Here is a 26,737-nt window from a genome sequence, read left to right on the forward strand (position 1 = left end):
AATTGTTGACCAAGTGTGACGAGCATTCGCCGTACTATGACAAATTCTGGTTGTATTTTATTTCATAAAGTGATTTCCTATGATCATTGGCTCCATCTAGTGGCCATAATGTGGAATTTTTAGGTAGTTCAGGAGAGATACCTCATTATGGCCACTAGATGGGGCTGACAGTCATAGGAAATCACTTTGTTATCTCCTTCACACCTAAGGGTTAAACAAATGTTAATGCCTAAGCACAATTATGCAACTTTGAAATGTGTTAGTAAAACCGTACATATCATCACAACTACTTTGTGCCTCCAGGAGGATTATACCGCGTTTGTTTCAGGACAAATTGGGCTTTCATTTGGTGGTAAATGGTGATTGATGTCTCCTGATTTTTTATTATCAAAGGAGAACTGGTCCAAAATAGTAAATAAAAAAACACTTTTTTTAAATATAGCTGTATATTTCTCATTACAACCATAACCTTCCACCAAAGAACAACCCCAAATAAATTCTCCTGCTCCTAACGATTGCAGCGATACCACATACACTATGTTACCAAAAGTATTGGGACACCTGCCTTTACACGCATATGAACTTTAATGGCATCCCAGTCTTAGTCCGTAGGCTTCAATATTGAGTTGGCCCACCCTTTGGGATGAATTGGAGCGGAGACTGGGAGCCAGGCCTTCTCGTCCAACATCAGTGCCTGACCTCACCTATGTTCTTCTGGAAGAATGGTCAAACATTCCCATAGACACACTCCTAAACCTTGTGGACAGCCTTACCAGAAGAGTTGAAGCTGTTATTGCTGCAAACGGTGGGCCTGGGCTGTGGGACAGGGTGGAAAATTCCCACCAGGCTGCCTAACTTATATTCAAAATGGCTGCTGTCTGCTGACATTTTTTTTGTGCAGGAATTTGACCGATTGTCTGTGTTGCTCCCGCGCTGCATTCCAGTTGTAGTCCGGACCGTGCTCAAGTTCCTGGGTGGGTGGAGAGAACTGAGCAGCAGCACGCAGCCAGAAACTACAACTCACGGAGACTGAGTCTTCAGAGGCGGGGCGCGTGGCGGGTCACGCACGTCCCGTGACTGCAGACATTCCAAGTCTCCCGCATTTGGCTGCGGGCTCCCGGACACCCGCGATCTCCCGGCTGGGCCAGAAGACAGAGCAGCCGAATGGAGTACAGGCGCTCAGGCTGCTCTGTCTTCTGTCTGTGACCAGGGGAGGGGGCGGGACAGAGCCGGGAGCACTCCGCTGGTGGACACTGATGAGGTGGCACTAATAGGCTGATGCAGGTTGGGATGTCTGTGACTGGCTCAGGCTGGGCGCTGGATGGCTGCAACTTGAAGTTTTTAGAGAGACAGTCACAAAAAGAAGAAGAAATAACTGACTGAGAGCAGCTTACTTTTCTTCTACAAGTCCAGTGTCCTTGGACTGGAGGCAGGCAGAGACAAGGCGTGACTGGCCCAGGCTGGGCGCTGGCTGCAAGGTTTGTTTTTAAGTAGAATCTGTTTGTAATTTTGAACTGGTACATTTTTTTACGTGTAGCTCCAGCCAAAAAAATCTATTTTTAAGCTTTTTGGAAAACATAGGGAAGGATTATCACCCCTGTAACATTTGTTTTTCTGTCTGTGCGCCTCTTCAGAAGATTTCACCTCACTTTCTGTCCCAATGACAATTAGATTTTGAAAATTTGGGGTTTTTAATGAAACCAGGAACTCTTACAGGAGAGAATTTCCCTTCCTAGGGGTAGATTTCATCTCACTTCCTGTTGTCTCCTTCCATTTGCAAGTAGGAGTCATTTGTAAGTTGGATATTTGAAAGTAGGGGCCTGCCCTATATACTCAGCAGAAATTTGGGCCCTAGGTGTTGTTGTTGCCACAACACTGTAAGCCCTCACAGTTACTCTTGGTGGGCGCTGGAACGGGCCCTGCTGTGAAATATTAGATCAAGAATAGTAATTACATGCCCCTGTTGAACAGGGTCAAAAAAATTGGGCCTTTGGTGGTGGACGGTATGGTGGTGTTGCCACAACACTGTAAGGCCTCACAGTTACTCTTGGTGGTGCAGGAATGGGACCTGCTGTGAAATATTAGATCAAGAATTGTAATTACATGCCCCTGTTAAACAGGGGCTGAAAAATTGGGCCTAAGGTGCTGGTGCCACAACACTGCAACCCCTCACAGATACTCTAGTTGGAGCGCAGGAATGAGCCCTGCTGCAAAGTATTGCATCAAAAATTGTAATTACACGCCCCTGTTAATCAGGGGCAGAAAAAATGGACCTTAGCCACTGGTGGCGGTGCCCAGAACCAAAAATGTTCTTACAAGCTATCAGCATGAAAATTGAGGAGGAAAAGGATAGTCACTCAGAATAACAGGATAGTCACTCAGCATCAGCATAGGCAGTCTTGAAGGGATCTCACATAAAAAATAAAATTATTTGATTACATCAGCATCAGGTGCTTGGTAGCTGGTGATCCAAGACTGATTCATTTTTATAAAGGTCAGCCGATCGACCGATTCTGTGGACAGGCGCACCCTGTGATCGGTTACAAAGCCTCCAGCAGCACTGAATGTGCGTTCCGAAAGAACGCTGGACGCAGGACAGGCCAGTAGCTCAATTGCATACTGTGCAAGCTCTGGCCAGTGAACCATCCTCAAGACCCAGTAACCCAGAGGATTTTTGGTGGGAAAGGTGTCCAAGTCTGATCTTGCCCCTAGGTATTCCTGCACCATGTGAATCAGACGCTGACAATGGTTGCTGGAACCAATCATACCTTGGGGCTGCGGACTAAAAAATTGTCTGAACGCATCGGTCAGGCGAAGCCGGTCAGGCCACCTTCTCCACCACTCCTTCTGTGACTGACCGAAGCCTCATCAACACGTTGTCCAGGAGGACCAGGAAATTGTAACCTCCCAGGCTCTGGAAATGCCTTGCACAAACCTTTCTGTAAGGCCTCCTGAAGATGTTTCATCCTCTGCTCACTCTGCGATGGCAAGATAAGGTCCGCAACCTTACCCTTGTAACGTGGATCAAGGAGGGTTGCCAGCCAGTAATGATCCCTCTCCTTGATACCACGAATACGAGGATCCTTCCTCAGGCTTTGCAGGATCAGGGAGGCCATGCAGCGTAGGTTTGCTAAGGCATTCAGTCCGGAGTCCTCTGGGTCACAAAGGACAACATGATCTGCAGGCACCTCCTCCCAGCCATGTACAAGTCCATGGGTTTCTTCGGACTGTAAATCATCCCTTGAAGACTGCTGCTGATGCTGAGTGCTAGGCTCCACCTCCATGCTGACACAATCCTCCTCCTCGTCCTCTTCCTGTGTGATTGGCAGGCACGCAGGAACACTGTCTGGATAAAGGGAGCCTTGAGAGATAAGGAAGTCCTCCTCTTCCTGCCTCTGTTCTGCCTCAAGTGCCCTGTCCGTTATTCCACGCAGCGTGTGCTCCAACAGGTGGACAAGAGGGACAGTGTCACTGATGCATGCACTGTCACTGCTCACTATCCTCGTGGGCTCCTCAAATGGTGACAGGACAGTACATGCATCCCTGATCATGACCCACTGGCATGGGGAAAAAAACAAGCTCTCCTGACCCTGTCCTGGTGCCATAGTCGCACAGGTACTCATTGATGGCCCTTTGCTGCGTGTGCAGCCGCTGCAGCATGGCCAACGTTGAGTTCCACCTGGTGGGCATGTCACAGATTAGGCAGTTCTTGGGCAGGTTAAATTCCTGGAGGTCAGCCAGCCAAGCACTGGCATTATATGACGGGTGGAAATGCACACAGACTTTCCTGGCCTGCCTCAGGACATCCTGTAAACCCGGGTAAATGCCCAAGAACCGCTGCACCACCAAGCTAAGGACGTGAGCCAAACAGGGCACATGGGTCAGTTGTCCCTGTCGGAGGGCGGAGAGGTGGTTGGTGCCATTGTTGCAAACCACCATTCCTGGCTTAAGCTGGCATGGCGTCAACCACCTCTGAGCCTGCCCCTGCAGATCTGACAGAATCTCTGCCCCAGTGTGGCTCCTGTCCCCCAAGCACACCAGCTCAAGCACCGCATGGCATCTTTTTGCCTGCGTGCTTGCGTAGCCCCTTGAACACCTATGGAACACCGCTGGTTCTGAGGACAAATCAGCACATGAAGAGAAGGGGGTGGAGGAGAGAGGTGTGGCAGAATCACCACTAGTAGAATTTTGGAGGCATGGTGGCAGAACAACCTCCAACACTACTGCACCCTGTCCTGCATCCTTCCCAGCTGCCAGCAGAGTCACCCAGTGCGTTGTGAAAGATAGGTAACGTCCTTGTCCATGCCTGCTGGACCATGAGTCAACAGTAATATGCACCTCACCGCTGACCGCCCTGTCCAGCGAGGCATGGACATTGCTTTCCACATGCAAGTAGAGATCCGGAATAGCCTTCCATGAAAAAAAGTGGCGTTTGGGAACCTGCCACTGAGGTACTGCACATTCAACAAACTCACGGAAGGGGGCAGAGTCTACCAACTGAAAAGGCAGCAGTTGCAGTCCTAACAATTTGGCCAAGCTAGCATTCAACCGCTGGGCATGTGGATGGCTGGGAGCGAACTTCTTTCGCTGGTGGAGCAACTGGGGTAGGGAAATCTGCCTGCTAGAATCGGACGTTGGTGTACTGATAGCAGCTTGCCCGCAAGTGGCACACCTAACTCTACACCTTCATTCCTCTCAGTGCAGGTTTCTGAGAGGACTGAAGGTATAGTGGGGTTGGGGATCCCAGCTGATGAGGAGGAGCAAGGAGAGGTTCGGGTCTTTTAGGTAGTGTTGCCAACGGGCTGCATGGGAGCTCGACATATGTCTAATTAAGCATGTGGTGCCCAAGCGCTTGCTGTCTAGTCAACGCTTAATAAGCTTCAGACATATGTTGCAAACAGCAACGGTGCGATCTGCTGCATACGTCTCAAAAAAGGCCCACACCAAAGAACTTTTGGAATAATGCGCGGAGTCACCAGCGCCCTGCACTTGTAGAGCTCTGCGGTGTAATGCAGTCAGTTGGCTGCCCTTAAGCTGGCCCCCGGAGGGTATCCTGCCTCGTTGGAGATGTGCCTCCTCCTCCTCTCTCCTATCAGGCACCCACGTAGAGTCAGTGAGCTCATCATACCCTCCCTCCTCGTCACTGGAGCAAACCTGGCAGTATGGGGGAACATGACTGCCAGTTTGTTGTCCTTCTTGGACAACTTCTCTCTCTGGGCTCACGTTATTGCCTTCCTTAAGCTGGGTACCATCATCAGAGCCTTCAAAACACTGCGCATCCTCCTGCAGCATGTACCCGACACTGTGGTCGAACAGTTCGGGGGACTCTTCTGGTGGGGCTAGGGAAGGAGTAACTGATGATGACCTTGAGTCCAAGGAATAGGCCGCTTTGGCACCTTTTGGCAGCCAAGGTAGCCTGGGTGACAGAGGATGAGGACGGCTTGGTCATCCACTCTACCAACACCAGGAATTGTCTGCAGTGAGCTTTAGCTGCACACTGTGCCCAGTATACAGCACACTAATACACTGCATCAACTGCCCGCCTGTAGTATTATTAGGAAGAGAACACCAGCAATTGTCTGCAGTTAGCTTTAGTTGCACACTGTGCACAGGATACAGTACACTGACTGAAAATTATAGGTGTGCGCTGCCTATTGCATTAGAGTGTGCACCCCAAAGCTCAAACACACATGCGTGTGTATGTATGTATGTGTATATGTATATTACACACACACGCACACTCTTATGGCAGAGCCGATGCAGTGAAAGAGAGGTATGGTAGCACTTTATTAATGGCAGGACTGGTCAGAAGGAGATATTTCCCATCTCCCCGCCGGCACACAGAGTGATAATGCTAATGCGCTTGGGGTGCTAAGGGTGTGCCCAGGCACACCTGGCACACCCCCTGCACACGCCTATGCTGAAAATACTGCAGCTGCCTGCCTGTGGTATTATTAGGAAGAGAACACCAGCAATTGTCTGCAGCTAGCTTTAGTTGCACACTGTGCACAGGATACAGTACACTGACTGAAAATACTGCAGCTGCCTGCCTGTGGTATTATTAGGAAGAGAACACCAGCAATTGTCTGCAGCTAGCTTTAGTTGCACACTGTGCACAGGATACAGTACACTGACTGAAAATACTGCAGCCGCCTGCCTGTGGTATTATTAGGAAGAGAACACCAGCAATTGTCTGCAGTTAGCTTTAGTTGCACACTGTGCACAGGATACAGTACACTGACTGAAAATACTGCAGCTGCCTGCCTGTAAGTATATTAGGAAGAAGTATATTAGGAAGGAACGGATCTAGCTAAACTGAATACAGTATATATATATATATATATATATATACAACACCTGGGATGCATATACCGTATTTATCGGCGTATAACACGCGCCGGCGTATAACACGCGCCGGCGTATAACACGCACCCCAAGTTTAGGAGGGAATTTTAAGGAAAAAAACTTTTAGGAGGGAAGTTTAAGGAAAAAAAACTTACATTTAAATGCCCATCAATGCAGCGTTACCGTGTCCATCTGCAGCCTTGTCAGTGCAGCTTTGCCCCAGTGCAGCCTTGTCAGTGCAGCTTTGCCCCAGTGCAACCTTGTCAGTGCAGCTTTGCCCCAGTGCAGCCTTGTCAGTGCAGCTTTGCCCAAGTGCAGCCTTGCCCCAGTGCAGCCTTGCCCCAGTGGTCAGTGCAGCCTTGTCGCCGCCGACATACACAAGTTTAGTTTGTATTTTTAAATATGGCGCCGCAGAGTTCGGAGGGACTCGGCGGCGCTCGTTCAGCTGAACGAGCGCCGCCGAGGACACAGTGACTGGGCGGAGCCAAGATACACATAACCGAGGGTTCTCGGCTCTTCTCGGCGCCGTTCACAGTCACGCCCAGTCCCTATGATGGACATAACAGAGGTCCAATGGCGGGACTGGGCGTGACTGTGAACGGCGCCGAGAAAGGCCGAGAACCCTCGGCTATGTGTATCTCGGCTCCGCCCAGTCACTGTGTCCTCGGCGGCGCTCGTTCAGCTGAACGAGCGCCGCCGAGTCCCTCCGAACTCCGGGGCGCCATATTTAAAAATACACGCTATGTGAATGTCGGTGGCGATCGCTCCGACAGATCACAAAATAGCGGGGATCGGCGTATAACACGCACCCACGATTTTCCCCTGATTTTAAGGGGAAAAAAGTGCGTGTTATACGCGGATAAATACAGTATATATATGTATATACTAAATACACTGACTGCAGCTAACTGACTCGCCTGCCTGCTCTATCTAACTCAAATTAAATGACACTGTCTCTCTCTCTCAGCACGCCGGTGTCTTGTCAAATACAGTCCCCTATCCAGAAGTGTCCGCCCTGTACTGCGCAGGCGCAGTACGGGGGACAAACGAGACGCCGAAAGTCTCCGAAGTTCAACAGCTGATCGTCAGCTGTACACGGCGCCTGCGCATTTATTCTTACCCTATGTCCAGGATCATTCCCTACTATCCAAGTGGACATAGAGTTATAATAAATAGTTGCCGAGCGCAGCGAGGCCGTGCCCGAAGCGTGGCGAGCGAAGCGAGCCCGCGAGGGGCCCTCTTACACAGCCATCGCTAACAGGTGCCCGAGCGCCGTGTACAGCTGATGGTCAGCTGATCAACTTCGGACATTTTCGGCATCTCCTGCTCCTCCGTACTGCGCAGGCGCTGCGCCTGCGCAGTACGGGGCGGACACTATCTGATAGGAGGACACTATATGTCAGAACACCGGAACACACTACACAAGGCTGACTTCCAGGCGGCCTTATATAGTAAGGGGCGTGTACTAAATCCCCTGAGGCACAATTGGCCAAAGCCACCCTGCCTTTGGCTAATTATGTCTCTCCGTTTTTACCGCTCTGTGATTGGCAAAGCATGCGGGTCATAATGCATGCTTGGCCAATCATTAGCCAGCAATGCACTGCGATTCCGCCTTGAATTATGGGCCATGACGCACCACTCGAATTTGGTGCGAACGGCCCATAATGTTCGTAATTCGACAAACGGCCGATGTTCGAGTCGAACTTAAGTTCGACTCGAATTCGAAGCTCATCCCTACTTTTCACACTCTGCGGCTACTGTCATATTACGGTGCCACCTGTAGAGTATTTAGGAGCAGAGTCTTCATAATCTGTGTGATCAGGACAGGAACTCTAACATGCGCAGTGCCTCCACTCAATTGGGGCTTGTGAATAGAAAGTGAAATCCCAACTGAGAAATGTATCTCCACATAGACAGTAATCCACACAGCTTTGTATTTGAAAGTCCATGTATTGAAGAAATAACATTCAGTGAACCATCCAACATGAGGTATTTTCCAGACAGGAACATGAAATCATTAACAGTCTCTATGTATGTCTCTGTGAGGAGAAACTGCAGCACTTACACAGTCTGTTCTCTCTCAGCAAGAATTCACTGTTCTCTTTCTGCCACATGTCTCTCTCTCCACCCACTTACCTCATCCTTGGTGAGAGAGAGAGCATAGCAGCCATATTGAAAAGGGGCAAACAAACACTGCATAACAGGAGTATACACTTGGCAAATGGCTAAAGAAATGATCACATCACTACATTCTCCCCCTGCTGAAAATCCTTCTGAACCGGCATAGGTGTCGTTAAGCCAGGGCTATTGAGGCTGGAGCCCCAAATGTGGGGCCAATAGCCCCGAGTGTCTGAGCACCGGAGAAAGGGAGAGAAAATAGGTTAGCCAGAAAGCAGCGGCGGCAGCTGCCGTTTACCTGTGTGATTCGGCATTTTGCGGCGCCGCCCACTGCATCACTGACAGGCGGAGTGATATGCCGCCCGGCCTGAGGTACGCAGCAGGAGGTCAGGAGAATGCCAGCGTGATGACGCCCCCTTCTCCCTCACTCTCAACCTCCCAGAGTCACGCTGAAGGCCATGGTGGCTGTGACTGGGACAGTCACGGAACGAAGATTAAAGAAAAAAAAAAGAAGGTGTGTGTGTCTCTCTCTGTTTCTGTGTTTCTCCCTGTCTTTCTCTCTCTCTCTCTCTCTCTCTCTCTCTCTCTCTCTCTCGATGGGGCACAGTGGCTGCAATAGATGGCACAGTGGCTGCAATAGATGGCACAGTGGCTGCAATTGGTGGCACAGTGGCTGCAATTGGTGGCACAGTGGCTGCAATTGGTGGCACAGTGGCTGCAATTGATGGCACAGTGGCTGCAATGAACAGGGCACAGTGGCTGCAATGAACGGGGCACAGTGGCTGCAATGGACGGGGCACAGTGGCTGCAATGGACGTGGCACAGTGGCTACAATGGACGGGGCACAGTGGCTGCAATTGACGGGCACAGTGGCAGCAATTGACGGGGAACAGTGGCTTCATTTGACGGGGGACAGTGGCTGCAATTGCCAGGGCACAGTGGCTGCAATTGATGGCACTCAGTGGCTGCAATTGATGGCGCACAGTGGCTGCAATTGACGGGGCACAGTGGCTTAATTTGATGGGGCACAGTGGCTGCATTTGACTGCCCGTTGGCTAATTTTAAATAGATAAACTTAGGCTTTAAGGGGGCAAGGGCAGGTAGGTCAGTGCATGTCAGGTAGGTCAGTGCATGCCAGATAGGTCAGTGTATGTCAGATAGGTAGGTCAGTGTGTGTCAGGTAGGTCAGTTTGTGTCAGGTAGGTCAGTGTGTGTCGGGTAGGTCAGTGTGTGTCAGGTAGGTCAGTGTATGTCAGGTAGATCAGTGTGTGTCAGTCAGGTAGGTCAGTGTATGTCAGCCAGATTGGTCAGTGTGTGTAAGGTAGGTCAGTGTGGGTCAGTGTATGTCAGATAGGTAGGTCAGTGTGTGTCAGGTAGGTCAGTGTATGTCAGATAGGTAGGTCGGTGTGTGTCAGGTAGGTCAATGTTTGTCAGCCAGGTAGGTCAGTGTGTGACAGGTAGGTCAGTATATGTCAGCCAGATAGGTAAGTGTATGTCAGATAGGTAGGTCAGTGTGTGTCAGGTAGGTCAGTGTATGTCAGCCAGGTCAGTGTGTGTCAGGTAGGTTGGTACGTGTCAGGCATGTCATGTAGGTCAGTGTATGTCAGGTAGGTTGGTCAGTGTGTGTCAGCCAGATAGGTCAGTGTGTGTCAGGTAGGTCAGTGTATGTCAGCCAGGTCAGTGTATGTCAGGTAGGTCCGTGTGTGTCAGGTAGGTCAGTGTATGTCAGCCAGGTCAGTGTATGTCAGGTAGGTCAGTGTGTGTCAGGTAAGTTAGTACGTGTCAGGCATGTCATGTAGGTCAGTGTATGTCATGTAGGTCAGTGTATGTCAGGTAGGTCAGTGTGTGTCAGGTAGGTCAGTGTATGTCAACCAGGTCAGTGTATGTCAGGTAGGTCAGTGTGTGTCAGGTAGGTCAGTGTATGTCAGGTAGGTCAGTGTGTGTCAGGTAAGTTGGTACGTGTCAGGCATGTCATGTAGGTCAGTGTATGTCATGTAGGTCAGTGTATGTCAGGTAGGTCAGTGTGTGTCAGGTAGGTCAGTGTATGTCAACCAGGTCAGTGTATGTCAGGTAGGTCAGTGTGTGTCAGGTAGGTTAGTACGTGTCAGGCATGTCATGTAGGTCAGTGTATGTCAGGTAGGTTGATCAGTGTGTGTCAGCCAGATAGGTCAGTGTGTGTCAGGTAGGTGAGTGTATGTCAGCCAGGTCAGTGTATGTCAGGTAGGTCAGTGTGTGTGAGGTAGGTCAGTGTATGTCAGCCAGGTAGGTCAGTATATGTCAGATAGGTAGGTCAGTGTATGTCAGGTAGGTCAGTGTGTGTGAGGTAGGTCAGTGTGTGTCAGCCAGGTAGGTCAGTATATGTCAGCCAGGTAGGTCAGTGTGTGTCAGAGAGGTTACATAGTAGTTACATGGTAGGTGAGGTTGAAAAAAGACGCAAGTCCATCAAGTCCAACCTATGTGTGTGATTATGTGTCAGTATTACATTACATATCCCTGTATATTGCGGTCATTCAGGTGATTATCTAATAGTTTCTTGAAGCTATCAATGCTCCCCGCTGAGACCACCGCCTGTGGAAGGGAATTCCACATCCTTGCCGCTCTTACAGTAAAGAGCCCTCTACGTAGTTTAAGGTTAAACCTCTTTTCTTCTAATTGTAATGAGTGGCCACGAGTCTTGTTAAACTCTCTTCTGCGAAAAAGTTTTATCCCTATTGTGGGGTCACCAGTACAGTATTTGTAAATTGAAATCATATCCCCTCTCAAGCGTCTCTTCTCCAGAGAGAATAAGTTCAGCGCTCGCAACCTTTCCTCATAACTAATATCCTCCAGACCCTTTATTAGCTTTGTTGCCCTTCTTTGTACTCGCTCCATTTCCAGTACATCCTTCCTGAGGACTGGTGCCCAGAACTGGACAGCATACTCCAGGTGCGGCCGGACCAGAGTCTTGTAGAGCGGGAGAATTATCGTTTTATCTCTGGAGTTGATCCCCCTTTTAATGCCAATATTCTGTTTGCTTTATTAGCAGCAGCTTGGCATTGCATGCCATTACTGAGCCTATCATCTACTAGGACCCCCAGGTCCTTTTCCATCCTAGATTCCCCCAGAGGTTCTCCCCCAGTGTATAGATTGCATTCGTATTTTTGCCACCCAAATGCATTATTTTGCATTTTTCTACATTGAACCTGATTTGCCATGTAGTTGCCCACCCCATTAATTTGTTCAGGTCTTTTTGCAAGATTTCCACATCCTGCGGAGAAGTTATTGCCCTGCTTAGCTTAGTATCGTCTGCAAATACAGAGATTGAACTGTTTATCCCATCCTCCAGGTCGTTTATGAACAAATTAAATAGGATTGGTCCCAGCACACAACCCTGGGGAACCACACTACCCACCCCTGACCATTCTGAGTACTCCCTATTTATCACCACCCTCTGAACACGCCCTTGTAGCCAGTTTTCAATCCATGTACTCACCCTATGGTCCATGCCAACGCACCTTATTTTGTACAGTAAACGTTTATGGGGAACTGTGTCAAATGCTTTTGCAAAATCCAGATACACCACGTCTACGGGCCTTCCTTTATCTAGATGGCAACTCACCTCCTCATAGAAGGTTAATAGATTGGTTTGGCAAGAACGATTCTTCATGAATCCATGCTGATTACTGCTAATGATATCATTCTTATTACTAAAATCTTGTATATAGTCCCTTATCATCCCCTCCAAGAGTTTACATACTATTGATGTTAGGCTAACTGGTCTGTAATTCCCAGGGATGTTTTTTGGGCCCTTTTTAAATATTGGTGCTACATTGGCTTTTCTCCAATCAGCTGGTACCATTCCAGTCAATGGACTGTCTGTAAAAATTAGGAACAACGGTCTGGCAATCACCTGACTGAGTTCCCTAAGTACCCTCGGATGCAAGCCATCTGGTCCCGATGATTTATTAATGTTAAGTTTCTCAAGTCTAATTTTAATTCCGTCCTCTGTTAACCATGTAGGTGCTTCCTGTGTTGTGTCATGAGGATAAACACTGCAGTTTTGGTTACTGAAGCCCCCCGATTCACTCGTGAAGATTGAGGAGAAGAATAAATTCAATACCTTTGCCATCTCCCCATCCTTTGTAACCAGATGTCCTTCCTCATTCTTTATGGGGCCAATATGGTCTGTCCTCCCTTTTTTACTGTTTACATACTTAAAGAATTTCTTGGGATTTTTTTTGCTCTCCTCCGCTATGTGTCTTTCATGTTCTATCTTAGCCGTCCTAATTGCACCCTTACATTTCTTACTGCATTCTTTATAAAGTCTGAATGCTGAGGATGATCCCTCAACCTTGTATTTTTTGAGGTAGAGGTAGATCAGTGTGTGTCAGGTAGGTCAGTGTATGTCAGCCAGGTAGGTCAGTGTGTGCCAGATAGGTAGATCAGTGTATGTCAGGTAGGTCAGTGTATGTCAGATTGGTAGGTCAGTGTATGTCAGCCAGGTAGGGCAGCGAGGTAGGTCAGTGTATGTCAGGTAGGTAACACCCCCCTCCATACAACCCCACTGCACCATCCCCCCCCCCCCCTCGGTGCCGGGCTCTGACTTCGGGCTGAAACCCCTGGTCTTTTTGCCACCTAGCAACGCCCCTGCGACCCAGCAAGGATATACACACAAAACAAAACATAGCAAAAGTTAACATCATTGTCGCCTTCTGCAGACCACTTCTCCAGAAGCAATCTATTACAGAGATTAGCTGCAAAGGAAATATGGTTAGTAACAAATAGGAATCATGCTAAGCAGTCTAGAATGAGCTGCAATCATGTCCATCAGAACATGAGGTTGTACATAGTTCTGTACAACATAGCAGGGTCTTCCCAAGGTGTCATAAGTAAACATTGGTGGAGGTCGTCGAACACGATCTCCTCTCCTCCAGCCCTCAGGCTTGGGTCCAGATAACTCTGGGACAGCATTAGGCTCCATGCACACTGGAGCTCATAAATGGACGTTTTTTGGAGTTTGTGCATTTTTTTTTTAAAAGCCCATAAACTCCACTCTATGTTATCCTATGTGTCCATGCACACATGGACGTTTTTGGACGTTTATCAGCAGTGGAGTTTATGGGCTATTTTCTGAACGCCATAAAATTGCATTCAAGAGCAGTCCTGGAAACGCCAGACACCAGTAAAAGGTGTTAAACGAGGGTTAACGCTGTAAAAAGAGCGTTAAGCCTCGTTAGGTGTTTCTCTGCCTCTATTCAAAAATCACTGGTTCCCTATGGGAGCCCATTGATTTGAATAGAAGTCGCACCGCAAGTTGAAACACGTGCTGAGTATGAAGAAGAACCCCACCAAAATGAAAAAAAAATTGGCGTGGGGTTCACCCCTCGGACGATACCAGGCGCTTCAGTCTGGTATGGATTTTAAGGGGCACCCCTATACAGAAATGGGGCGTGGTCACCGGGTGATCTCATTCGGTGATCCCGCCCCTTATTACTTCACCGCCCGGGGCATGATGAGACAGTGACATCATAAGGGGCGGGGTCACCAGATGACATCACTCGGTGACCACGCCCCATGCCTATATAAGTCGTTGCGCACACAGCATTACAGCGGGAGAGAACGTTGAGTCAGCATCGGAAGAAGAGAAGAGGGAAGAAGACGGCGGAGAAGACCGGGCAAAAGCTAGCAAAAGAGCGGGCAAAAGAGCAGAAGAACCCGGCAGAAGATGACCGGACAGCAGGAGGAGAACCGGAGAAGAGTCCTGGAGAGGGGAAGAAGGCAGAAGAGACCCCCAAAGTCGGAAGAGACCCCCGGAGCTGCCTAATAAATTATTTTAAAAACCAGTCTAATGTGTTTTTTTATTGACACTTTTTCCCCAGGTGAATGGGTAGGGGTACAATGTACCCCATACTCATTCACATAGGGTGGGGGGCCAGGATATGGGGTCCTTTATTAAAGGGGGCTCCCAGATTCCCCTCCGCCCGCAGACCCTGACAACCAACGGCCAGGGTTGTTGGGAAGGGGCCCTTGTCCTCATCAACATGGGGACAAGGTGCTTTGGGGTGGGGGGCGCAGTGCATTGACAGCAATGCAAAACGCTGATAAAATCACGCTTTCCTGCCAGCAATCCGACGTTCAGAACGACTTTTTAGAGAGTCCTGTGTGCATGGAGCCTAAGTGGGAAAACTTGGTGCTCCAACCATGCCTGGAACTGTAGGCACAAAGTTTTGGGCTGTTGGTTCAAAAACAGGAGTAGCTGGGTTCAGACCTTATCTCTGAGGGAGGCCCCCCATCAGTAATAGGTTGAAGGAACCTGTACAGGAGACTCTGGTGGAGGTGTAAACCAGTCACTGTCATCACCCTGGTCTCCACTGTCTGCACAAGGCACATCATTAGAATCTGTAACAATATCAGATTGTGGCTTCTCATCAGCAGTAGCAACTTGTGGTACTGGAAGCTAGAGATTCCTATGCCAGGCTTTAATCCGACCCTCAGGTCCTCGAATCCTGTAGACTGGAATACTAGGCAGTTCTTCTATAATGTCAAACAACTCATTTTGCCAGTGATCAGCTCATTTATCCCCTTCCCGCCGACCGTACGCAGATATGCGCACTCGGCTTTCGGGGGTTATACCAGGATGATGCCCGCAGCTGCAGGCATCATCCCGGTACCGTTGTTTAGAGCCGGCGATTGGCTATCCGTGTATAACAACCGATGCGGCTAAAAGCCGCTTGGCTGTTATACCGGAGCAGCGGGAGGGGACGTCCTGCCCTCCCGCTGCTCTTACCGGGCCTCCTGGTCGATCCGGAGGCTCGGTGACCAATCCGATGCCTCCGGTGGGTGGAGGTGGGCTGGAACGAAGCTGTGGGCGGCTTCGTTCCAGCCTTCAAATTGTAAACGCGGAAGCGACGTCATGACGTCCCTTCCCGTTTACTCGGCTGCCAATGGCGCCGGTTTTTAAAAAGTACACAGTATTCAGAATCGCCGTTTTCGGCGATCTGAATGCTTTGAAGTGTAAAGGAGGGATGGGGGGTCTTTTAGACCCCCGATCTCTCCAAAAAGAGTACCTGTCACCACCTATTACTGTCACAAGGGATGTTTACATTCCTTGTGACAGCAATAAAAGTCATCAAAACATTTTTTTTTTTTAAACACAATTTATGAATTTAAAAATACATTTTTAAAGCGCCCCCTTTCCCCGCGAGCTCGCGCAGCAAAGAAAACGCATACGGAAGTCGCGCACGCATATGTAAACGGTGTTCAAATCACACATGTGAGGTATCGCCGCGATCGTCAGAGTGAGAGCAATAATTCTAGCACTAGACCTCCTCTGTAACTCTAACCTGGTAACCGTAAAAAAAATTTAAAACGTCGCATATGGAAATTCTTGGGTACCGTAGTTTGTCGCCATTCCACGAGTGCGTGCAATTATAAAGCGTGACATGTTTGGTATCTATTTACTCGGCGTAACATCATCTTTCACATTATACAAAAAAATTGGGGTAACTTTACTGTTTGGATTTTTTAAAATTCATGAAAGTGTCCCTTTTCCAAAAATTTGTGTTTAAAACACCGCTGCACAAATACTGTGTGATATAAAATATTGCAACGATCTCCATTTTATTCTCTAGATTCTCTGCTAAAAAATATACATAATGTTTGGGGGTTCTAAGTAATTTTCTAGCAAAAAATACGGATTTTAACTTGTAAACACCAAATTTCAAAAATAGGCTTAGTCATGAAAGGGTTAAGTTTGGCTGAGGGTCCCAAATTGCGGAGAAGCACTTTATCACCAGGTTATAAGTCTTTGTAATGAACTTTGGCATCAAAACGCCTTTTATTGGCAGCATTTATTTTTGCAGTATTTTCCTCACCATTTGATAGGTCTCTTTTAAACTCTGTCGTGCCACATACTGGTAGTGATTTCTATTTTCCACTCCATCATAGACACACCCAACTGAATGTCAATAGGGAGACGGGCTTCTCTCCTAAACATGAGAAAATAAGGAGAGTTATTTCATAACTCATGATTCATGTCTGGTACAATTGTAGGCATGTACCATAGCTCCAACATGTCGGCTCCAGGTTTGCTTAGCACTATTAGGGAGGGTACCCAACATGTTCAACAAGGTCCAATTGAAACGTTCAGGGAGAGCATCACCCTCTGGATGATAAGGTGTGGTGCGGCTCTTGTCGATGTTAAGTAATGTTAACAGCTCTTTAATTAGGCGACTTTCAAAGTCCCACCCCTGGTCAGAGTGAAGTCGATTTGGCAATCCATAATGAACAAAAAACTTCTCCCACAACACTTTAGCTACAGTTACTGCTTTCTGATCTTTGGTGGGATAGGCTTGAGCATATCGAGTATAGTGACCAGGCACAATCAAAACATTTCCCATACCACTGCTGTCATTGCCAATACACAAAAAGTCTATGCACACTAAATCCATTGGACCAGAACTTTTCAAGTGTTCCATAGAAGCAGCTCGAGTAGGTAAAGTTTTCCATTGCAGACATCTCACACAACGGCGGCAGTAGTCCACAACAGATTCCCTCATTTGTGGCCAAAAGAAACGGTCTTGGATTAGTCCATAGGTTTTTTCAACTCCTAGATGTCCATGTTGATCATGCAAACTTCTCAAAACAGATTTTCTGTAGACTTGAGAGAGCACTAGCTGTCTCCTTCCCTGATGTTCATGGAACAAATGTAACCTGTATAAAAGTCCATCAGTTATTTTGAGTTTATCCCATTCTTTAGGATAGTAGGTACTCTGCTCAGGTAGGGTTTTTCTCATATAATTAGGATCTTTGCGGAAAACAGATTCTCTAACATGTCTGATTTCTGGATCTCTCTTTTGTAGAAGGATCATATCTTTCTCCTGCAGCTGGATGTTTTCTGGTACCCGTAAAGCGGTGGGGCAGGAATACATGTTTGGGATACACGCTTGACCAGCTCCCAAGGAGTCAATAACTCATAATTCAGAGAAAACAGTATTGTCTCCTTGAACAGCAGCTGTAGCACAATAGACAGCCACAACAGACCCAGGTACTTCCTCCCATTCATTTTTTACTACGTTCACTGGCAATCCAGTATGCCTAGAGAGAATATCAGCCCCAATATTTTTGGGCCCTGGCTTGTACTTGAGAGTGAATTGGTAATTAGACAAGGCAGCAAGCCACCTATGACCAGTGGCATCCAGCTTAGCTGTAGTCAAATCATAAGTTAGGGGGTTGGTGTCAGTTCTCACCTCAAACTGAGCCCCATACGAGTAATCATTCAGCTTTTCAACAATAGCCAACTTAAGGGCAAGAAATTCCAGTTTATGCACAGGATAATTCTTTTCTGCTGGGCTTAGACTGCGACTAATATAAGCAACAGGCAGGGTAGGAGCTAATGGTTTCCACCGGGTAACAATAGGCTACCACTTTCCAGGCTGGTATTATAACTGGGTATGTGGTAATGTTCTGAACAGTAACAACATCCATTCTTGGACATTTTAAACAATAGTTTTTCCTTTCTGATACTATCCCCCAGCCATTTTTTGCAGCCTCTTTTGTATCAGTCTCCAGCAGGAAAAAGCAGTTGTGCTTTGTGAAATTTCCACATAAACCCGCAACACTCTCACTCCCCCGGCTGGAAGTTCTATGGGATGCCATGGATTTCCCATACACCCTCCAGGAAGATCAGGAGCAAAGGTTTGGCAGATATTTTGAAGTTCTGGAGCAACAGGCAGTGAAGGTAGAGGAGGTTCCTGTTGGGGCTGAAGAAACCGTATGAAAGCAGCCTCAACATTGGAACCCACAATCATAGGAGCATACTCGTTACCCCCAGGTGGAGGGCTCAGATAAGCAATGACTTTAAGTGGGGTATCCTCATCAGCTATCATACCAGGAATGCGTAGCTCAACTTCTAGACAACCATCCATAAATACAGGATTTTCTCCCACACCATAAACAGGCATAGTGTCCACAGGTTGCAAAAGGAGGGGGTTTAAGTGTTGCTGATAGAAGGGCCTGTATATGATAGTCAGCTGAGAACAAGTATCAGACAGAGCAGTAGTGGGTATATCATTAACAAACAAATTGAAAGTACATCTGCGGCCTATTTCAGGTAGTTTGGTAAACATTTGTTTTCTTGATTTTCCCTGTTTTCTTTTGTACACATTGTCCAGCTTTACTGTGAATTTCAGAACTATCAGCCAGCAGTGGACACTGACGAACTTTGTGGCCTGCTTTTCCACTGCAGAAACATTTAATGTGGAAGAGAGGCTTATCACTGTAGGTTTTATCAGCAGATTGAGCTCTAGGCTGTGGGAGTTCACCCACTTCATTGTTTTTAACAACAGTCTAATTTTTGTGCTCAACCAAAGAACTCTGTTTAACTTTGCTCTTAGAAGGGGTACTAAAAAGGATATCAGACTCCTGTTTCTTTTCTTAAGTCATAGTTTCAGTGAAAGTAAAGTTTCTCTCTCTCAAAACAACTCTTAGGACTGGTGACATTGGGTGATGTGGCAGTAGCCCCTTTATTATTTGAGCAGTCCTTAATTTGCCAACATCTGTAGGAGAGATTTCCTTTTCAGTAAGCAATCACCCTAGAAGCTCTTCTAGCCTCCTCACAAACACAGAAACATCCTCTTCCTCTTTATGTTTTGTCTGTTTAAAATCAGTAAGCATCTGATCAGGGTCACGGTGCTGTCCATAAGCATCTGTCAAAACATCAATATATTCTTGAGCACTGGTACTCACATGAGTGTCCTTGTAAGCTCTAATGATAATGGATGCTGGTGGTCTTAAACTTTCCATGATACTGTCACGAGGGCCACATAGCTGATGTGAGACCGAAGTAGTGGGGAGGCCTCCCTTGCACCTCAGGTCCTTGAAGCCTCTGGAGATGGAGACAGAAACTTGGTGGACACGGAGTGGCACGGGTGCCAGAGGTGCGGAGCACTGTGCAAACCTTAGTCCAAGATCCCAGCCGAGGTCAAGTACAGTTTGACAATGAAGTATAAAAGGGTTAATCAGAAGACGAATGGTCAAGATCCAAGCCGTGGTCGGTTCCAATCTGGCAGCTGAGTACAAAAGGGACAAATGGTAGAATGGTCAAGGTACAAATCTGAGGTCAATGGCAAGCAGTCAAAGAGTAATCAAATAGGTTTCCAGGTCACAACAAGTTCAGACAGATCACACACTAGCACAGGAACAAGGGGAGACTGAAGATAATCCAGCAATTTGGCGGTGTCTGGGCTGGCCTTAGTTTGAGGTCACTTCCTGTGCGCCTCCTGGGGATTTTCCCGCCTTTTTCCATTTGGTTGAGGTCACTTCCTGTGTGCCTACTGTGCATTTTCCTGCCTTTTTCCATCAAGTCTTCTGTGCAGGTGCTGGTTGGCGCACTGAGGCGTCTTTGGCGCATGCTCAGTTGGCACGGATTTCCTCTTGCGGCAACGCGCCATTGGTGCATGCGTAGTAAGCCCTCCACCTCGTACTCCTCAATCCCTTTAATCATAGAGGAAGGCGGAGGACGATCCCCACGTTCCCCAAAGGGGTTTGGGGCCACGGGCTTCAGGAGGGAGGCATGGAAGACAGGGTGGATCTGGTAAGTTGAGGGTAGTTTGAGTTTTTAGACAACAGGGTTGAATCGGGACAGGACAGGGAAGGGCCCAATGAACTTAGGGCCCAATTTCTTGGATGGACAGGCCAACTTCAAATGCCTGGTAGACAGACAAACCTTGTCTCCTGGTTGAAGATCCAGGTCCCCCCGCCCCCTTCAATCATAGATGGTCTTGTAATCCAGCTGTGCCTTGGCCATGGTATCCTTTAGGAGCTCTAAGTTGTTATGTAGAAACTCCACTCAGTTCCAGACAGCTGAGACCGAATCGGAAGCGGGTAGGATGGGAAAAAGAAGGGTGGTACCCTAGGTTGGCGTAGATCGTGATTGCTTAGTGGTAGAATGTATTGCGTTGTGGTATGCGAATTCTGCGCAAGGAAGTAGGGACGCCCAAATGTCTTGGACGAAGGTGGAGAAACAACGAATGTACTGTTCAAGAGTTTGATTCGTGCGTTCCATTTGACCATTGGTTTGAGGGTGGTAGGCCGAAGAGTAGTAGTTCTCGATGTCTAGAGCAAGACAGAGCTCCTTCCAAAATTTAGAGGTGAATTGGACCCCACGATCCAATACAATATTGCTGGGGACGCAATGGAAGCGTATGATCTCCTTGATAAAAGCCTGAGCTGTTTCTGGGGCGGAAGGAGTGCCAATCGTAGGAATAAAATGAGCCATTTTTGTAAGGCGGTCCACAACAACAAATATGGATGTAAACCCATCAGAGGGTGGTAGCTCCACTATGTAATCCATGCTGATCTGTTCCCAGGAGACCCCATGATTTATTATTTTCAGTTTTGCTGTGATTGCATACCGGGCAGGAATTGACATAAGTGTGGCAGTCTGTCTTGAGGGTAGGCCACCAAAAGGTTTGCAAAAGCAGATCGGTGGTTTTGGTCACCCAGAAATGCCTTGCTAACATGTTGTCAGGGCAGAGTTTGAGCACAGGAACTTTTGAAGGGGCACAAACACAGCATATTCATGGAAGAAAAGTCCGTCCTTTTCTTGCAGCTGATTTCCTGGGGGCGGTTGGTCTAGAGAGGAGGCCAGTTTAATCCTGGACATGAGGTCATCCGTAAGTAGGAAGAAATTATAGGTAGGGAGTATCGCATCCGTCGTTAGTGAGTTATCTGATGTGGGATACATGGGGGATAGAGCATCAGGTTTACAATTCTTGGATCCCGGACGGTACGTGATTAGCATTTGAAATCGGGTGAAGAAGAGAGCCCATCTGGCTTGTCTAGGTCTGAGAGGTTTAGCTGTACTGAGGTATTCCAAATTCCTATGATCAGTGTAGATAAGTATAGGATGCGAGGCTCCTTCCAATACATAGCCATTCTTCCAGGCCCAGTTTAATATCAAGGAGTTCCCGGTCCCCTACATCATAGTTCCTTTCGGCTGGTGACAACGTCCTGGAAAAGAAGGCAATAGGATGCAACATGGCTGTGGTTTTGTGGCGCTGAGAAAGGACTGCCCCAATTGCAATCTCTGAAGCATCGACCTCTAACACGTAAGGCAGGGCTGAGTCGTGATGACGAAGGACTGACGCAGAGGTGAATTGCTTCTTGAGTTTGACGAAAGCCATTTGTGCTGAGGGGGACCACAGAAAATGGTTGTTTTGCTTGGTGAGTTGTGTGTAGGGGGGGAAATTATTGACGAGAAATCTTTAATGAATCTTCTATAAAAATTGGCGAATCTCACGAACCTCTGGACGCTCTTATGGTCCCAGGGTACTGGCCATTCAAGAACTGCAGTTACCTTCTGGGGGTCCATGGATATGCCAGAAGTCAAAATAATGAGGCCAAGGAATTGTATGGTATCTTTCTCAAATTCACATTTTTTAAGCTTGGCGTAGTTTATGGGCTCGGAGGCGAAAAAGGACTTTTTGCATGTGAATGTGATGTGCCTCGAGGGAAGGTGAAAAAACAAGGATGTCATCTAAGTACACTATCATGAAGAGGTCAAGAAAATCCCGAAAGATGTCGTTCACCAAGTGTTGGAAAGTTGCTGGGGCGTTACACAGCCCAAATGGCATGACCAAATACTGAAAATGGCCAAACCTAGTACGAAAGGCCGTTTTCCATTCATCACCCTCTCTTATCCGTAATAAATTGTAAGCCCCCCCGTAGGTCCAATTTTGAGAAGACCTTGGTGGTGTGGAACCTCTGAACGAGCTCAGGGACTAGAGGCAACAGGTATCGATTCTTGATTGTGATACTGTTCAATTCTCTGTAGTCGATACATGGTCTTAAAGAATGGTCCTTGTTTTCCACAAAGAAGAGTCCAGCACCAGCAGGAGAGGTAGAGGGCCGGATGAAGCCTTTCCTAAGATTGTCATCAATGTATTTTTGGAGGACTTCTAATTCAGGCTCAGAGAGTGGGAAGATCCTCCCAAATGGTACTGCAGAACCAGGAAGAAGCTCAATGGGGCAATCATACGGCCAGTGAGGCGGTAGGGATTCAGCCCCCTTTTTATTGAAAACGTCCAGGAAGAGACCTGGGGGAGAAGAGTGTTGTCATCTGTGGAAAGGGGTTGAACCATCAAACAGGCTCGTTGTGGGAAACAGTGGTGTAAGCAATAGGGTGAGCTGAAAGATGGTGGTGGCCAATATGAGGGTGGTCTCATGGGTTATGGGACCTGAGGTTGGTATGGAGCCATCTGCCAGATGAATGGTAATGGCTGGGGCTTCTTGCATAGTGGGATTCCATACTTTTTGGAGAAGTGGATGTCAATAAAGCAGCTGCAAGCCCCAGAGTTAATAATGGCTGCTACTTGGATTATCCTTCCCGGTATCTGCAAAGAGAGGCAGAGAGTGAGATGCAAGGATTTAACAACGTACAGTGAAACAGATGGGGGTTCAATCCACTTACTCGGCCTAATGGGACCTCTCTGAAGAAAGTGACCCGATCCACCACAATACAGGCATAGATTGTTCAGGTGACGGTGTTGTCGCTCTTCGGGTGTGAGGGATGCACGAACTAAGCCGAGTTGCATCGGTTCTGCATCATTAATTGGGTTTATGCGTGGGTCTCAGGGATTCTCAGGTGTGGAGCCACGGGTACTCGTGGCAGCATCCATGTGGGACGGGCCATACCGGATCATTCCCTGCGACATTCTCTGAGTCTAAGATCAAGCTGGATAGCCAAATGAATTGTTGGTTCCAATGTATCAGGAAGCCCCACTCTTGCTAATTAGTCTTTGAGGGGCTTGGACAGGCCCAAGCGAAACTGATGGCACAAGGCAGCATCATTCCATGCAGTGTCTGCAGCCCACTTGCGGAATTCCATTACGTAGTCCTGTTGTAGAGAGGTCAACACTGTTTCAGCCATGGTGGTTTGTTGTGGGTCATCATAGGCATCGAAGAAAGAAGACAGTGAGTGCAGTATAGGACTCTCCCTTTCCAATAGCTGATGAACCCATGCTTGAGGTTCTTCTGTAAGTAAGGCTACTACGAAGCCGACCTTTGTATCCTCTGAGGAGAAGGTCCTAGGCTGTAAGGTAAAGTATAGCCGACAGGCATTCCTGAATGCCCAGAACTTGTGGCGAACCCCTGAAAAGCATTGCGGCATAAGAACCCGTGGTTCAGGAGCTGGAGTAGAGATGGGCTGCTCCATAGCCATAACAAGTGGTTCCGCAGGGCTCAGAACTGAGGTATTAGCCATTGCAGTCAGCCGACCTTCCAGTTGAAAGTACTCCTCTTGTATGGACGTCTGGGCCTGAGACACAGAGGCCACTCCCCTCAGTCTCAGACATGGCTGGATTATTCTGTCATGAGGGCAACGTACCTGATGTGAGACCGGAGTAGTGGGGAGGCCTCCCTTGCACCTCGGGTCCTTGAAGCCTCTGGAGATGGAGACAGAGACTTGGTGGACACCAAATGGCACGGGTACAAGGGGTGCGTAGCACCGTGCAAGCCTTAGTCCAAGATCCCAGCCGAGGTCAAGTCCAGTTTGGCAACGAAGTATAAAAGGGTTAATCAGAAGAAGAATGGTCGAGATCCAAGCCGGGGTCGGTTCCAATCTGGCAGCTGAGTACAAAAGGGACAAAGAAGTAGAATGGTCAAGGTACAAATCCAAGGTCAATGGCAAGCAGCAATCAAGAGTAGTCAAATAGGTTTCCAGGTCACAACACGTTCAGACAGATCACACACTAGCACAGGAACAAGGGGGAATGAAGATAATCCAGCAATTTGGCAGTGTCTGGGCTGGACTTATATAGGGAAGTTTGAGGTCACTTTCTGTGCGCCTCCTGGGCATCTTCCCGCCTTTTTCCATCAGGTTGAGGTCACTTCCTGTACGCCTCCTGGGGATTTTCCCATCGGGTTGAGGTCACTTCCTGTGCGCCTCCTGGGCCTTTTCCCTTTTTCCATCAAGTCTTCTGCGCAGGTGCGGGTTGGCCCACCGAGGCATCTTTGGTGCATGCTCAGTAGGCACAGATTTCCTCTGGCGGCAACGCGCCATTGGTGCATGCGTAGTAAGACCTGGACTCTTACAGATGCGCTTTTTTTTCTTTTCCTCCGAGCAGGTCCTTTGCTCTATCACTTGTTGTGCAAAATCTTTCCACACCTCAAAGCTTTCTTCACCAGCGGGGACAGGTAGCACTCCTGAAAAAGCCTTTAATTTGTGATAAGATTCAGCATGCAAAGTCTGAGCAATGACTTCAGTGACTTTTAGCAGCAGGTGCTCAATATTTTTTCCTGCTTAGCAGCTGTAGCAGTCAACATTACAGTTTCTTCTGAAGAAGCAGTTGTATTCAATAGTTCACACTTTACAGGCAGGGCTGGTAACTTCCACCTTACTGGAATTGAGATTACTGAAAATACTACAGCACAATCAGCTACTTCAGTCCGTCTTCCAGGGCCCGCTGCCTCACAGCTTCTGTTGATAACAATGACATGGTTGTTCCTTAATGTCCCGATCCAAGATATTGATCTCAGTGGTGCCTCCAAATGTTGCGCTATTCTTTTCACACTCTGCGGCTACTGAGACATGATGGCGTCAACTGTAGAGTATTTAGGAGCAGAGTCTTCATAATCTGTGTGATCAGGACAGGATCTCTAACATGCGCAGTGCCTCCACTCAATTGGGGCTTGTGAATAGAAAGTGAAATCCCAATTGAGAAATGTATCTCCACATAGACAGTAATCCACACAGCTTTGTATTTGAAAGTCCATGTATTGAATAAATAACATTCAGTGAACCATCCAACATGAGGTATTTTCCAGACAGGAACATGAAATTATTAACAGTCTCTATGTATGTCTCAGTGAGGAGAAACTGCAGCACTTACACAGTCTGTTCTCTCTCAGCAAGAATTCACTGTTCTCTTTCTGCCACATGTCTCTCTCTCCACCCACTTACCTCATCCTTGGTGAGAGAGAGAGCATAGCAGCCATATTGAAAAGGGGCAACACAAACACTGCATAACAGGAGTATATGTTTGGCAAATGGGCAAAGAAATGATCACATCACTACAAGTGTATAAGGATATAGAGGACATACACACACAGCACAAGGCCGTGCTCGCACTACGAGACGTTTCTCGGGGCTGCAGTTCCTCTGAGCTCTACAAGGTGGTGATCTTCTCACTTCTACCTAGATAGTAAGTCTCTATGGAAGACAGGAAGTGATGTCACATACAGACAGGAAGTCTCTATGGTATACAGGAAGTGATGTCACATACATACAGGAAGTTCCGGGTAAGAGGTGAGTTGGGAAGAAGTAGAGTACAGACATTGTTGGGCCTGGCAGCAGAGGAGATAATAAGATATTATTATTATTATAATACAGGATTTGTATAGTGCAGACAGTTTACACAGCGCTTTACAACATGAGGGCAGACAGTACAGTTACAATACAATTCAATACAGCAGGAATCGGAGGGCCCGGCTCGTTAGAGCTTACAATCTAAGAAATATTATATATATATATTTCTCTCTACCTTGTTGGGAGTGGAGGTGACCCCATCTATAAGGATATACAGTAGAGCTGCACGATTCTGGCTAAAATGAGAATCACAATTTTTTTGCTTAGAGGATAGATTGCGATTCTCTCTCGATTCTCGCGGCGTAACATCATCTTTCACATTGAAACAAAAAAAATTGTGCTAACTTTACTGTTTCTTCTCTTTTTTTTTTTTTTTTTTTTTTTATTGAAGTGTATTTGAAAGACTGCTGGGCAAATAGATTGTGACATAAAATATTGCAGCAATTGCTTATATATATATATATATATATATATATATATATATATAGGGGGCACCTACTTTCAAGTAGGTGAGCTTTCTGAGTTTAAATGACAAAGTACGGTTTCAGGTAAATTTAGGCAGGCTTGCATTGTGATTCCAGGCCTGGTTGTTTATTTTGAGAACTGGGAGTGTCAGTGTAGTGCAGGGTGTGGCCACCTGTGCTTGGACCCAGAGATGCCTCCTTGTGCTTTCAGTGGAAATGGTTCTGGAAGAGAGGTTGGACTTGGGATCTGAGTGACAGGCAGCTCGTGTGTGAGTTCTGGCCAATCATTAATTTGTTTGGCAGGAGGCGGGACTCCCATATAAGCTGGGGTCACATGCTGCTGGGGAGTTCCAGAAAGGGAGAGATCAGAGAGAGGGCCCCCCTTTGGGGAGCCAAGCAGAGCCCCCCCCTGTACGGGGAAGGAGGGGGGACCAGGCCACACGGAGGAGAGGAGTTAGTGACACCG

General features: G+C 47.6%; 2 protein-coding genes across 2 annotated transcripts in view; one reads left to right on the top strand and one right to left on the bottom strand.

Moving 5' to 3' along the window:
* Positions 1–26,737, bottom strand: part of LOC141106783 (uncharacterized) — a 258,502-nt gene that overhangs the window by 106,269 nt on the left and 125,496 nt on the right.
* The window catches only part of LOC141105440 (uncharacterized), a 91,835-nt gene that overhangs the window by 53,089 nt on the left and 12,009 nt on the right, over positions 1–26,737 (top strand).

Source organism: Aquarana catesbeiana, linkage group LG08, assembly GCF_042186555.1.
Source record: "Aquarana catesbeiana isolate 2022-GZ linkage group LG08, ASM4218655v1, whole genome shotgun sequence".
Classification (NCBI taxonomy): Eukaryota; Metazoa; Chordata; class Amphibia; order Anura; family Ranidae; genus Aquarana; species Aquarana catesbeiana.